At 43.4% G+C, this 14,649-nt stretch overlaps 1 protein-coding gene across 12 annotated transcripts in view; it reads right to left on the bottom strand.

Moving 5' to 3' along the window:
• Positions 1-14,649, bottom strand: part of MBNL1 (muscleblind like splicing regulator 1) — a 248,076-nt gene that overhangs the window by 217,704 nt on the left and 15,723 nt on the right. For 2 of the 12 annotated variants that reach the window (XM_020988945.2, XM_020988947.2), the window contains exon 1: positions 6,178-6,426. The exons of 8 other annotated variants lie outside the window; for them this stretch is intronic. The gene's annotated coding sequence lies outside the window, so the exon portion shown is untranslated. Of the gene's footprint in view, positions 1-6,177; positions 6,441-12,420; positions 12,440-14,649 lie in introns of those variants that run through there. 2 more of the 12 variants (XM_078147510.1, XM_020988937.2) reach the window with 2 other exon arrangements.

Genomic DNA, 14,649 nt, shown 5'->3' with positions numbered 1-14,649 from the left:
CTGATATATCAGTTTTTTGCCTTTCTGGCCACCTTGATTTCTGCCAATAGTCAAAGCATTATCATTTTATTTTCTCCTAGAGGGACGGAGCTGAGCCATAGGCTCCCTTTCCCAGTCCTGTTCAGTGTTTTCCCAACATTTATGACTCTTTCATTGCTCATGATGTATCTATTCATTGTTAGTAAAAAGCCAGACCAAAAAGCTAATGCCGAAGACTATTCAGCTTCAGGAACGTGAGGTTAAGAACAAAGTATCCCTCGAATAGATAGAGGAGGATGTGTTACAGTGAGATGAAAAGAAAAACTGGGAGGCCTCTTGTTTATTTAGGGAAAAAAAAATAACTGGAAAAAATAGCTCCTGCTTTTGATGTCAAGCAAATATAAATGACAATAACAGAATAATAAAGAGACAAAACAGACTACTGACAACATACTAATTGCAGACTAAGAATGAAGTAAGATAGCACAAAAAATAATAAAAGCATGCAAAACTGAATGCAAAAGCATGTCATTCTAATTCGACAAAATGAATGTAATTAAAGTTATAGTATTTTATCCTTTTTTTTTGAGGATATCAAGGTTAAGTGACTTGCCCAAGATCACAAAGCTAGTAAGTGTCTGAGGCCGAATTTGAACACAGGTCCTCGTGACTCCCCAGCCAGTGCTCTACCCACTGCACCACATCGGTGCCCCATCATTTCTCTTTAAGAACACTGAAACTGGGGCAGCGAGGTGGCACAGTGGATAGGGCACCACCCCTGGAGGCAGGGGGACCTGAGTTCAAACCTGGCCTCAGACATTTGACATTTACTAGCTGTGTGACCCTGGGCAAGTGGCTAGCCAAAAAAAAAAAAAAAGAACACTAAAATTATTAGAAAGATTATCTCTGTCATTTTACTTTGTTTAACTTTATTTATTATGCCTACTACAGAAGATGCAAATATATGTAAAAAATCCCCCAATCTAGCTAAATGTTGATAAAGTGGTGATGCCAGTTATTCATTTTTTCACAACTGGATTTGACCCTATAATCCTAAAATATAGATTTTCCCCCACTTTTTCTTTTTAGAGGATGGACATCTTTAGCCGCCTGGATCTATTACATCACCTGATAAATCTAATTACAGAGAGCAATCTGTGTTGAGGCATATTCAAAAATAACTCCTAGATATTTGGGCTACATCACTAGAAGTCTGTATGCTTTAATTGTGTGGATTTAACACAAGAAAATTGAGCATGAAAATGAAAAACCAAGAGCCTGAACGTGGAAAAGGAGAAATCTTCGTAGCAACCTTTGAAAAATCCTCATATTTTGGATAGTGTGAGATCACAAACTTCTAAGTGGTCTGAATAAGTTCACTGGAGGCAAGTTGTCTATTTAGGAAAAAAAAATGTAGTTGACTGTGCTTTATGCCTAATAAGAGCCTTGATATTATGGGTATGAGTGAGTATTCACATCTTTTGGCATATAAAAATATTCTTCTCAGCTTCTTCCACTAATGTCAAAGCAAACGACAGTTTTCTGTAGGGACATCGTCACTACCTGAAGCCTGATCCTATTTCAGAGACAGCACATAACATGTTTTTACAATAATGGATCTCAGGGGAAAAGTAATTCTCAAGATACATGACCAGATTTCATCTTGACATTAATATTCCTGTAAGTACAATGACAAAGGGCAATCATGCAGACTTAGAGAAAGATCTCAAAGAAAAATGGAGGAAGAAAAGTGCCACCCACAGAATGCATAATATAAAAATGTAAACCCATTAAGAGGGCTTCGTTTTTAAAGATATCACAGACCCATAGGACAAGATGACGTCTTTGAAAACACGAATGAACCTATGACAAAGAAATGCCGGGCTCTGAACCATAAGGATAAGAGATTTATTTTTTTAATGAAATAATGTATTTTGCAGTTTCAGAGAAGACAGAGCTATGTCTTTCACATTGAAGAGAACTGTCAAGAAAACAGAAGCACGACATAAAACCTACTCCGTGGATCCTTAGTAACTAAGAAAAAACCAGATGATTATGGGTGGTGTCACACAATAAAGATTTCTTACTGAATCCTCTGCTTCCCACATACTCAAGGAGTATTCAGAGATAAGATAGAACTGAATGGGGGTCTCATCTTCCTCTCAGTATACATGAGCTGATCTTGGAGACTGATGGGAAAAGATTCTCAAACTTGCTTATAAACCACACATTCTTTTGCCATGGATAAGCAATCTGGCTCCGCCAAAAGAATATATTAGCAACCTGTTGTTTACCTTCTTGAATTCTTCAAGGAAAATCTTATAATTTGTATGGATCGATTAGGATCGGATCAGCATCTTTAGCAGGTACCAAGTGGGAAAACATCAGAAGAGAACGTCATAAGGGTGGAGGCCCATTGTCTTTGTTCATTTGTTGGATATTTTCTCAAGAACGAGATGGATTACAGGATCAATTTCCCATTCTAAAGCGATTGAGTATAGCTATGTTGCAGCAGAAAGAGACTCCTATTTGCCTTACCTATTACAGCAACTAATGATTATCTACAAGAAAAGGCCTTTCTTTTGAGTGAGTTTATTAATATCGGGTCAACAGTTCTCTCTTTTTTTCCTCTAAGGCTGGAAAAAGTCAGGGGAAAAGAAAACACATATTAAGCATTTCAAGATAATAGCTATTTACTGAAAACTCTATTTCAAAATAAATTTGAAGTTCAGGACAATGATAACTATGGTGTTTCTAAAGGGTTCCTAAGTAGCAATCAGGCTCTATTCTGGCCTACAAGAGGTGTTAAGACTCATCCCCTAATTATAAGCCTTTTCTCTGTTATTACCAGCTCACCATTAAATCTCTAAACTAAACAGTAGTTTCAGGAAAATAAAAATAGAAGGAGGTGGGTTTTTATCCAGTAATTTGGCAACTATCTTTATTTCGAGAGAGATTCCAGATCAACGACTTTTCTCCTCCTTCACAAAGTTTTCTTTAGTTTTGACCAGGCCAAATCTCTGAAAGAATAAATGAAGTTTCACTCACACTTCCTTCTAGGATCCCTGCTTTTCAGTTTTTTCCCTGACTGCCAAAAAGAGGACATTCACTTTCTCCATTCTAAAAGACGACTTAATTTAGAATCTTTTCAGAGTAATATTCTTCCTAATCAACGCCGCCATTTGGATTTTATACTGACTCACGGATAATTGCTATCGAGCTGGAACAGCCCTGAGATGTATGATCCCCCTGAGGCCCAGAGTAGTTCAGGGACTTGCCTGACGTCACATGATGGAAGGGCCATAGCTGGAATTGGGACCCCTGTCCTTGCACCTGAAAAAGCATCCCTGCTCCTTGACCTGCCCACATGGGGCTAAAATAAGGCAGCAGGTTTCAACCCCTTCTCGTTTCTCCTTTTCTTGGAGTTCAAGACATTGCCAAAGTTCTGAGTTTTCATTTCCATCTCCCTGAAATTGTCCTGGCTGTCTCTCCTGTGCTAACCCTACCTTGCTGTTGTATAAAACTGACCATTCGCTATCTGTTTCTGTAAATCAATCTTAGTGAATCAAATTTCAATGGCCAACTAGGCATTTCAATCTGTGAAGATGATGCTTTCATTACCATGTTATTAACTCTTAGATTACAAAGCCTTCTAACCTAAGAAGCAATAATTTTAACCCTTGGGTTCCCAACAGGAACAGAATAGTCTGCTCCCAATGAGAGGATGAAGGCAGCTTTTTTCTTTCAATTTTTGGTCTCATTTCATAAGAATCCTATGACCAAAGGCAGGCCTAGGTGCCAGAATCAAAATAGGAGTCCAGTTGAGAAGATGATTTTGTTTGAAGTACGCAAACATAAACCCAGTAATGACATGCCAAAGCATATTTCACAATCGCTCCTCTGTTTTCAGTCTTGCCATTTAAGAAATGGATCTGTTAGACAAATATGCTTCACAGTACAAAACTAGACCAAAAAACCAAAGATTTAAAAAAACTGTTCAGGACTGTGCATATAAGAATTTTCTGAGTCTCCAGATATTCATAAAAGTAGATGATTATGTTTTAAGTGGCACTATAATTGCAGATTTTCTGGGGCTGACAATCTGTTCCCTAAAACTCAAAGGTTATTCTGGTTTTCCTCCCTCAGAAAAAACACCTATCATTAAGTACATAAAACAGAAACCTTTGAGGAGGCCTCTCAAAATCTCATTACCGAGTCTCTATTTTCAGCTGGCTACTTCTCCAACAATGGAGGGAAAGGATACAGTGCTACCTGTGTGAGAATCCATAAGAAAAGAAAGGAGATGAAGGCCTGCTCGATGGAAATCTGAATCCAAGGGAAGCCACCCTCCAGGGGTGACATCTCTAATTTTATCCAAGTCCATGGGTGACAGGGATAGAATTTCCCAAGAGAGTTCCTTATGTTTTTCTGACTTAATAGCTAAGTCCACGATGCATATTAATGTTGTCATAAACACATATTGAAACCGTCATATTTTAAAAAGGTCTAGAGGAAGACGAATTTCACACTTACTGAACTTTCGTTTTACAACGTGTCCACGATAACAGTTTATCTCGGAGGCAATGATACACAGAACTGAGCCTCCCAAGGGTTCGTGCAGTGTGCTAACATGGAGTAGAATAGTATGGTGTGGGATATTAGCCTAAGTCAACCGTCTGTATATAACCTGCAAACATACAGTTGGTTCAAAGACAGGAGAAGGGAACAGTATGTCCGGAGGAGGGGGGTGGGGTATAGGATTTCAAAGCCCAGTGCAGTGGATCTGCAAATCCAAAGGCATTAATTAGGGCGTGTGTGTGTGTGTGTGTGTGTGTGTGTGTGTGTGTGTGTGTGCGCGCGCGCGCCACATTAATGTGTTGCGCTTGCTGATTTTTAAAGAAACATCAGTGCAGGCCTAACTTTGTCGCGTTGACTCCATTTTCCGGCCACGGGCTAGTGTCTGCGCGCACACCCTGCAAAGTTAATGGTGATCAACTTTGTGACATGCCCTCTCCTGTTTTAATACAAGAAAGCACGTATAACTCACAGGCTCAGAGCAGAACCAGCCTCACCCCTTAGGCCCTGCAGACCTCAGAACACAAACGGTTATTTTGTCTGCACCCAAACAGCAGTAAACTACCATGGGGGAAATTTCTTTTTTTTTTTTAAAAAGCCCTCCACCATCGACCCACCACTGTAACAGGCTAGGGAATCAAAGTATTCTCACATGACACAACGCTACCTCCGTTTAAAGAAAGGGGGTGGGGGGAAGCCAACATATTTTTCCTGCTTTTGTCCAAAGCCCGGAGCCCCCGGCAAGGATGATCGATTACTTTGCTTCACCTTGAGTGAAAGCCAGGAAAAAACCACCTCCCCAATCCACAGAGACAGCTTCGCCACTTAGATTTTTTTTTTTAATGGTTTGTGAGTGACGCACTAGAAAACTAGGGAGAAAAAAAACGAAAGAAAGAAAACCTCTCTCTCATGCAGGGCGTCTTCCGCCCCATAAACTTGGCAAAAAGCAAACTGTACTGAAATACTCCATTCCCCATATAAGGCAGCCCAGCTAAACATGTCATGCGTAATTTATGTTCAGCCGGCGGAGAATTAACCTTTCGGTGAACATATTTGGCCCATATGAAAAGCAGGCTGGATGGCAGGGGGAGGGAGGGGGCTGAGAAGCCAGGCTCTTTTGGGGACACGGCTCGGAGCTCTCCCTCAGCCCCCGGGGGCTCTCTCGCGCGTTCCCTCCTCCTAACAAAGGTCAGTAAGTTGTGAACACACTTGCAAGCACCTGTTTTCTTTCTTTCTTTTTCTTTCTTATTTTTTTTTTCAGACTGCAAAACTGTGTCCTGGCTGGGCTTTGACAGGGTCTGCAGGACACGCACGCACACACAAGCGCGCTCACACACACACGCAGACACACACAGGAAACCCAACTGCAGCTGTGACCTTCTGCTTTCTTTGGGGCTGGAGATGGTGTGTGATATGAAACCATCGAGTGTGGTAACCCAGCCCCTGCCTGGTCACATTCATTCTGTTCTCTCCAGAGCTTAATCTCACTTCCTCGTTCAGCCACCTCCATTGCTCTTGGCCCCTCCAGAGTCCCAACGACAGAGTCCAAGACGAGGAGGAAGAAGAGGAGGAAGAGGAGAAGAAAAGGGAGGGGGAGAGAGGACTACGAAAATGGAAACTTACCTCTCACATATTTTTCAGAGGCAACCAGACTGTAGACGGCTTGCCCAAGGCATTGTGGGATTCATTCTGACAAGATGACCAAGATTGGAAATTGAACTTGTCAGTCCCTTGTCACAGAAGCATTATGAGGATGGCCCCGGCTCATTCAGCTGCAGCGAAAGGCTGTTGCACGGAGCTGGGCAGACTCTTATCTCTGATGCCTGGTTTCCGTTGCTGCCTGCACCGCCCCTCCCCCATTCAGCAAACCCTACCAGGAAGCACTGGGCGTACTTGCTCAAGCCTCAAGAATGCACACACAGGGAAAAAAAGCTGGGAAACTTTGAGCGGCGGGCTGGCTTGGCTGGCACTCCCCCCAGAAGCCCCCCACGAGCCAGGCGGGAGGAGCCACCGAGGCCATTGCATCGGCCCTGCTGCTCGGGGACGAGGAAAAAGGGGAAGGGGAGATCCCGGGCTCCAGGGGAGCATCCCCTCCACAATCCTAGTGGTATCTCCCATCTTATATGTAAAGCATTATAACCTCGGAGCTGGAGTGTAAATGTGACACATTCCTGCTGCCGGCCCGCGCCTTCGGACAGTCTGGGCAGACAGAGGCGTCCATTATTAAAGAGGCCCTCCGATGGGACCGGGAAGAGCCCTTGGACAAGGTTAGCCTGAAGGTGAGGTTCAGATTAGGAAGAAGCCCCTCACGCTTTGCAGGGCTGCCTGCGGGCCGCTGCCAATGCTGAAGCAGCCTTGTTAACAGCAGAGAGAATATCTGCAAAGGAGGGAACCCCGGCCAGCAGTCGCTCCCTGGCCCTCCTCAAAGTGGCAGTTCCTCAGTAAACCTGGCCGTGACCCTAGTGACTTCCACCATGAAGAAAAGCCAGAGTTCCACGCAACGTTCCTTTGGTCTAGAGGCTCTTAAGCGATTGTATGCCACGGACCCACCCCATCCTTTGTCAAGCCAGTGCAGCCTACGGACCTTTGCTCAGAATCAGGTTTTTGAATCCATAAAATAAAATATGCGCAGGATTACAAAGGAAACCAATTATGTTAAAATAGGGCTATGAAAATATTTCTGAAAAGTTTACAGGCATTAGGTTAAGAGCCACTGCTCCATATTAACACAGAATATTGTTTACTAAGGAACGAACATTGAACTCTTAAAAAGAAAACAACATTGTGTAAAATGTCAGAAAACCTTGGTATCAACACACTGGAGGAAAGGATGGGGGTCATCAATCACCTCACAGGTCCACATGTCATCTGTTGCTTACGAACTGAAGTTCGTCATCTTATAAGCTCATGGAAATATCACGAGATGAGGTCAGCAGATCTGGGTTCAAAACCTGCCTCTGAGGTAACCTTGGCCAAGTCATGACCTCTACTGGTCACGGTTTTTTCATCTGTAAAATGAGGGCATTGGATGAGTTCGGAAGTGCCTAATCTGGGGCCCGTGGACTTGTTGTTGTAGTCATTTTAATGACTGTATTTGAATATAACGGATTTCCTTTGTAATCCTCTGCCTTTTATTTTATGAACTTAAAACCATGATTGTTTTTAAAAAAGAAAAGTTCCATAGGCTTGCAAGAGTACCGAAGGAACCCAGGACACAAAGGTCAAGAATCCCTGGACTAGAGCCACCAACAAGAATCTAGTATGCGCCTACTATATGACAGGCCCTCTGTTAGGGGCTGCTTGACCTCTGAGATCCTTTCCAGCTGGAAATCTAGATTCCTCAGACGCTGAACTTGAACTCAGCACCGGATGGGAAGATGGTCAATTTTATGTTCTCTGTACATGGCAAAGACTGTCAGAAGTGAGGGGAAAGAGGGCCAACGTGGGCAGAACCAGAAATTTCATTGGTTGAAAGGTACTCCAAGTGAAGAACCACCCTTTATCAATGGAAATCCCTCCCTTTTCTGCAACTCAGAATGAGAAATGAAGTCGCTTGCCCAGGGTCAAACGAGCAGTAAGCATTAGAGGTAGGGATTGTCCAGGCCTGGCTCTAATGGTTCTCATTTTCCATGAACTCTTAAGTTTTTGTACAGGGGAATGATCTGAGGGCAGTACTGCTGAATAGCTAGAATTTCCCCAAAGGGTAATGTTAGGGTTGAGGTAAGAGGGATGAGTAGGACCAGGCTAGGGAAGCTGGATTCGGGAGTGCTTCCAAAATGTCAGCCACCCAACTCTTAGTGGCACTTAGGCACGAAAATAATTGGTTTGACAGACCTCAGAATAGAATAGCTTTTACGTAAATTAATGTAGTATTCCTACTGCGGGGTGGGAGAGGGAGCTGAAACCACCATGCCTTTGGATTGTCTGGACAGACGAGGCAGTCATTATTTAAAGAGGCCCTCTGATCAGACTGGGGAAAGCTCCTGAGAAAGGTTAGTTTGAAGGCTAGATGGAGATGAGGAAGAAAGCTGTTGCGTGGAGATGTGTAACATCAGGTAATTCCATGACCTGAGTCACCAGAAGGTATCCAGGCATGTGTGCGTGTTTAAGGATGCTTTTGGAAGCACATTAAAAGCAAAACACAAAACCAAAACAAACCAAATGCTGCCTTCAGGTGCAGGTCTTGGAAAGCCGAAGCTGGGGCAGTTTCCTCATTTTCCCTTTACTCTCCTCCTTGAATGCTCCTCCCATCCCCTGTTATTGTTCCAGCCTGCTTCTTTCCTTCCATTCCTGCAATTATTAGGAGTTGCCTGGAGCCGCTTCCTGCTCACTGCAAGCAGTAGCATGACCCAGGGGTTGGGTTTAGATCCTGGGGCATGGCTACTCCTCGCTAATATTTCCTGAGGAACCTAGAGTTTGAATATTATGGGAAATATCGCATTAGCAAGATGTCTGAGCATGTAGACATACTGAATCCTTCCAAAGGGAAAAGGAAGGTTTGCCTTGGGTACAGCCAGAGAAGAAAAACGAAAAGCATCACGGAGGTTTGGGAGGGCCAGCGCAGTCCGCAAACCATTTCCAGAGGGAGGATTACTCAGGATGCCATTAGCTTCTTGGCAGTGTAATAATAGCGTTCCTTCTAGGCACTTCTCTCAAATTGCTTACCACACACTCAAGTCAACTGAGCAAGCATTTGCTCTGCAGTGCACACCTTCGTAGCTCTAGAGATGGAAGAGATCCCAGAGGCCATCAATGCAGCACTCTTGTTTACAGATGAAGACGCTAAGGCTCATGGAGATATGAGGATTTGCCCAAAGTTACAGAAGAAGCGGTAGTCAGGACGAGAAGACAAAAACAAGTCATGCCCCAAGGAGCTCAGGTTGTCCCAGATCTTCCCTTTGGAATGGCAAGTCAGCCTTCCCACTCTTAGAACCAGATGTCACTGAGTTATGATTTTCTTTAAAATTTCCAGTGGAGAATTTCAGTGTTTTTTTAAGTTTGGATCTATGAATTTTAAAACAAAATAAAACAACTTGCCTTTGGGAGCAAGAATATGAAAAAGGAGAATTTGAAACCATATGTAACAAAACAAGAAATGTTTTCTCCACCTTGGTACTGGGGAATGGGGAAATGGAACCAGAGACTCATCTTCTGCTCCACTGAAGAGAATACAAAGAAATACGAGGAGCCCCTGGAATGTCAGAGGCACTACAAGGCAGCCACCTCATTAAACAACAGAAGGAAGAAAAGAAAGAAAAGTCAGGAGACAGATAAAATCATGAAGGCCAAAACATCTCGCTGGAAGAGTAGACGGGCTGAAAACTGAGAAATGAATCCAAATCAACTGCGATACCAAAAGTGAGTAATGATCAGTTTAAGGAAGCAACTTTGACATTACTTATCACATTAATGACACCTTTTAAAAGTTCCAAAGCTGGATTAGGATCGTCAGGCAATATGACGAATGCCCATTTAGGGACAGTCTGCAGAGAATGCAACACCGACTTCCGTCTGGTCCCTTCAGGAACATTCTCATCTAATCTTCAGACCATGAGCATGATGCAGGCAAAACCCAATGATAGCAATAAGAAAAAGAAGAGCATTCATATTCTTTAAAGCTTGTGAAAAACTTGATGTATGATTGCCACATTTGATCTCCATACCAACCCTGATATCAAAAAACACCTTCACAATTTCCTAAGAGAATTTTGCTTTTAGTTCTATGAAATCAAGGTCCTAGGAACTTGTCTTCAGTGTATCCTATGTTATCAAAAGGAGGTCACATATGTAAGTAGAAAAGAAAACATAGTATAAAATGCAATCCACCTCCAGATACAGATCTAATGGTCTTGGAGTGAATATTAAAGGATATATATTTTTTTTTCTTTATTCTCCTCCCTGGCCCCCCACTCAGAACGTGGCTAATATGGAAATATGTTTTGCATGACTTCATTTGTATAAAGGGGACCTTATGTCTTGCCTTCTCAATGAGTGGGGGAAGAAACAGAGGAAGGGAAAGAACCTAAAACTGAAAATTAAAAAAAAAAATTTCTAAGTCCAAAAAAAATAAAGAAAAGAAAATCATAAAAAACAATAAAGGCTAAAAGCAAGTAGATTATTTTTAAATAAAATATTTTGTCCAACAATGCCTGGGCATCACCATCATTCCAATGGTGTGCAAGTTCTGGGATAGACTATTAATGTAGAAAGGTGAAGAATATGGGTTCAGACAAAGACAGACTTTCAAATAAAGACCAGCCTAAGTTAAACGAACTTTACCAGAATCATGTTCTCTGCTTTTCCCCTAAAACCGTGAGAAAGCCGGACGTGGTAGTGTATGCCTAATATCCCTGCTACTAGATAGGCCGAGGCAGATGGATCACTGGAGTTCTAGAGCTCTGAGCTGCAGTAGGGCTAGTATAGTAAGGTTTCCACACCAAATTTAGCACTAATATGGTGAATCACCCACCCCACCACCTGCACAGGAGAGGTAGGGTGGAATAAAGACAGAACACTGAGAACTGATCCAGGTCAGAAAGTGAGGTCAACACTTCCATGTGATTCAGCAATGGGATTGGGTTCCTACATGGCTGCTGGTCTTCTAGCTTGGGTGAGATAGGGAGTCTATGAAGTGAAATGAAATGAATGAAGCTAAAACAATGTAAAACCAGGGAGAAAGAGAAATGTGAGTCCCCAGTTTTGTTTTGAATGGTGAACCTTCTTTGCCTTAACTCTAAATTCACTGCATGTAGAAATAGTAACAATGAGGTGTCTGAGTGGGGATTGGGATATGAAACACAGGGAATGATCAAAATAAGTCTGAAAGGTGACCTTTTTTAACTATAATTTTCATGTGGTTTAGAAGTCTAGAAGGCCACAGGGAGGAAGGAAAAGCAGAGAATGAGACACAATTGGTAGAGGAAGCTCTGAGACTGTGGAAAGGGGGCTCGGGTTGACGTCCTAGAACCAAAGCTGAAATCCTGGGTGCCTCCTGAATCCCATAATTAACCAGGTGATTCAGTAACAAGAGGGTTTTACCCGGAACCAGGCAGATCTGAGTTCAAATCCTACCTTGAACACTTACCAGCTGTGGTCCTCTGGGCCAGTAAGTAATTTAAGTTCTCTCTGCCTCAGTTTCCTCATGTGTAAAATGGAGAGAATTATAGCAGCTGCCTACTTGAGATCAAGTAACATAACACCCATAAAGTATTCTATGCACATCAAAGTGGTTTATAAGTGCTACCTGCTATTATTATTATCATCATGTCTTTGCTAGAAGGAACTGTGAAACATCAACTGGTCTAGCCCCCTGCCTTGAAACAGGAAAGTATTATCTCCATTTGACGAGGACAGGGCAGGCCACAGTGGGGAATGCTGAATTTGGACTCAGGAAGCCTGGGTCTGGCTCGGCTCTTCTCCTTCCAGAATCCGTGTGACCCTGGGTAGGTCACTCACCATCCTGCGCTCTGGTGTCCTGGGACTCTAAAATGAGGAGGCTAGACCAGTGGTGACTCCGCTCCCTTCCTTCTCAGACTCAGTGATACCAGCAAAAGAAATGGCAGAATGAGAACAGAAACCACGTTTTCCCTCCTTCTCAGATCTCTCCACTAAAACGTGCACCTCCTCTCACATCCCAAATTAAGTCGCCTAAAGTGTATTTTCAAATGTGCTGCATTCCATGTGAAAAGGAGAAAATTGTGTTTTCTTTTGGTTTTCTTAAGGATGAATTATGAATGGTAAAAATAAGTAAAGAAATGTGAAACCTAACTTGAGGCTTGAAATATATATGATATCTGAGCAGCAGCATGACATTATGGGGAGAGAGCTGGCCTAAGAGGCAGGAGGACATGGGTTCAAGTCTCATACCTGGCACCGAATTTCTCTGTGGCTCTGGGCAAATCACTCGGCCTCTTATTGCCCCAGAAAATTCTCTAAGACAAAAGATGGCAGAGGAGGGGCCAATCTGCATTGCTCCAGGGAGTTTTCTCATCCAGGAGTTCCCTGCATCAATGAAACGACAGCAAGCACGTTGGTGCAGTGCGTGTGTGTGTGTGTGTGTGTGTGTGTGTGTGTGTGTGTGTGTGTGTGTGTGTGACAGAGGGAAAGAGAGTAAGAGAGAGAGAGAGAGAGAGAGAGAGAGAGAGAGAGAGATGGAGAAAGGGAAGGGAAGGAGGAAAAGGGAGAGGAGGAGAGAGGGAAAGGGAAGGAAGGAGAGACCTATGCTTTCAATGGGAGAAGGAGCTTCCGTGCGAGTACTGCCATCTGGCAATGTTGATATTGATATATGCACGTATATACTGACTTCCTGCTTTCTTACAATAGAATGGAAGTGACGGTTTGTTTTTTTTCTGTTTATCCCCAAAACCTAGCACACAGTGGTTGTTGTCATTAACGTTGTTTCAGTCATTTATGACTCTTCGTAATTCCTTTGGGGATTTTCATGGCAAAGATATTGGAACAGTTTGCCATTTCCTTATCCAGATCATATTACAAATGAGGAAACTGAAGTAAAGAGAGTAGAGTGACTTGCAAAGGGTCACACATCTAATTAGTGAGGCCAGATTTGAACACAAGATTTGACTCCAGGCCCAGAGCTCTCTCTGGTGTATCACGGAGCTGCCCCCCAAAATGCTTCTGCTCTTCAGTCAAGTCCAACTCTTCATGGCCCCATTTCGGGTGTTCTTGACAAAGATACTGGAGTGTTTTTCCATTTCTTTCTCCAACTCATTTTACAGATGAGGAAACTGAGGCAAAAAGAGGTTAAATGACTTGTCCAGGTTCACACAGCTAGTAAGTGTCTGAGGCCAGAGTTGAACTCAGGAAGATGAGTCTTCCTGACTCCAGGCCCAGGGCTGTATCCACTGAGCCACCTAGCCATACACAGTATTCAATTTGTAAATATTTGCTGATTGATTGAAAACTCCTCCCACCAATGGAGACCAGCAAGTCATCTGTAAATCTAATCTTAGAGAAGTGCCTACACAGCTAGACTGGGGAGACAAATACAAAAGCAAAACTATCCCTGCCCTCCAGAACCCTTCACAGGCATATGTGTGCATATACGTATGTGTGTGTGTATACCATTGGGAAGCTTAGGGAAGACACCAGCTGTCAGAGAGAGAGGACACCAGAGAAGACGTCCTGGAGGTGACATTTGAGCTGAGTCCTGAAGGAAATCAGTTTCCAAGAGTCAAAGGCAAGGAGGAGGAAGAGCATTTCACTGAGACCCAAGGAAGCCAAGTGATTGGCTCAAAGTCACATAGGCGGTAGACCTCAGAGTAGCTACCCCATATATGATGTACATACACAGGCTGCATATGCACACAGATAGGTGTGTATCTGGTCATTGCACCCCACAACCCTTTCAGGTGGCATCCCAGGGGTCATGACTAGCCCAAGCTCCCAATCCCTCCAAGGCGCAGACTCCAGATCTAACCCATCTCCACTTATAGGCTTAGGTTGGGAAGAGCTGGATCTGGGCCCTGCAGCCAGTCCTTCTCCCCTCACCTGCCCACACCGCTCAGTCATCTGGGTTCCTTAATTCAATTACTTTAAAGGTTCTGCTCCGAGCTCTGTGGCTGTCCTGTTGGCCGCCATCATCAGTGAAGTGGCTGAGAAGAGGCAGCACTGGACCAGCCCATTGCCTTTCCCTGGTTTGTGATGCTTTCACATGAAAATGAATCCCATAAAAGTCTTAAGACACAAAATAAGGCACTCAGAATCTGAAGGGGGCAGGGCTTTCTCTCCTATGTATGTGTGTGTGTGTGTGTGTGTGTGTGTACGTAAACACACACATACCCATAGAGGTACTCAGACTTGCTCAGGATGATACAGCTGTTGTGTATCAGAGGGAGGTTTGAACCTGGATCTTCTTGACTTTGGGCAGCTCTCTGCCATGCCAAGGTACTTCTCTCTGCACAAAGACACACTTATCCTTTTGTGCAATCAATCAGTCAGTAAACATTTGTTATATGCCAGAAACTGTGCTAAATTCTGGGGGTAGAAATGCAAAAAAGAAAGACAGTCTCTGCCCTAGAAGAGTGGAAAAGGGTAGGGTGGGAAGGGACCTGGTGAAGGACAATAGGAGAATGTCCA

The sequence above is a fragment of the Phascolarctos cinereus genome, unplaced genomic scaffold, assembly GCF_003287225.1.
Source record: "Phascolarctos cinereus isolate Bilbo 61053 unplaced genomic scaffold, phaCin_HiC Scaffold_7;HRSCAF=346, whole genome shotgun sequence".
NCBI lineage: Eukaryota > Metazoa > Chordata > Mammalia > Diprotodontia > Phascolarctidae > Phascolarctos > Phascolarctos cinereus.
The sequence above is the reverse complement of the archived record's forward strand: the minus strand, read 5'-3'. Positions and strand labels throughout refer to the sequence as shown.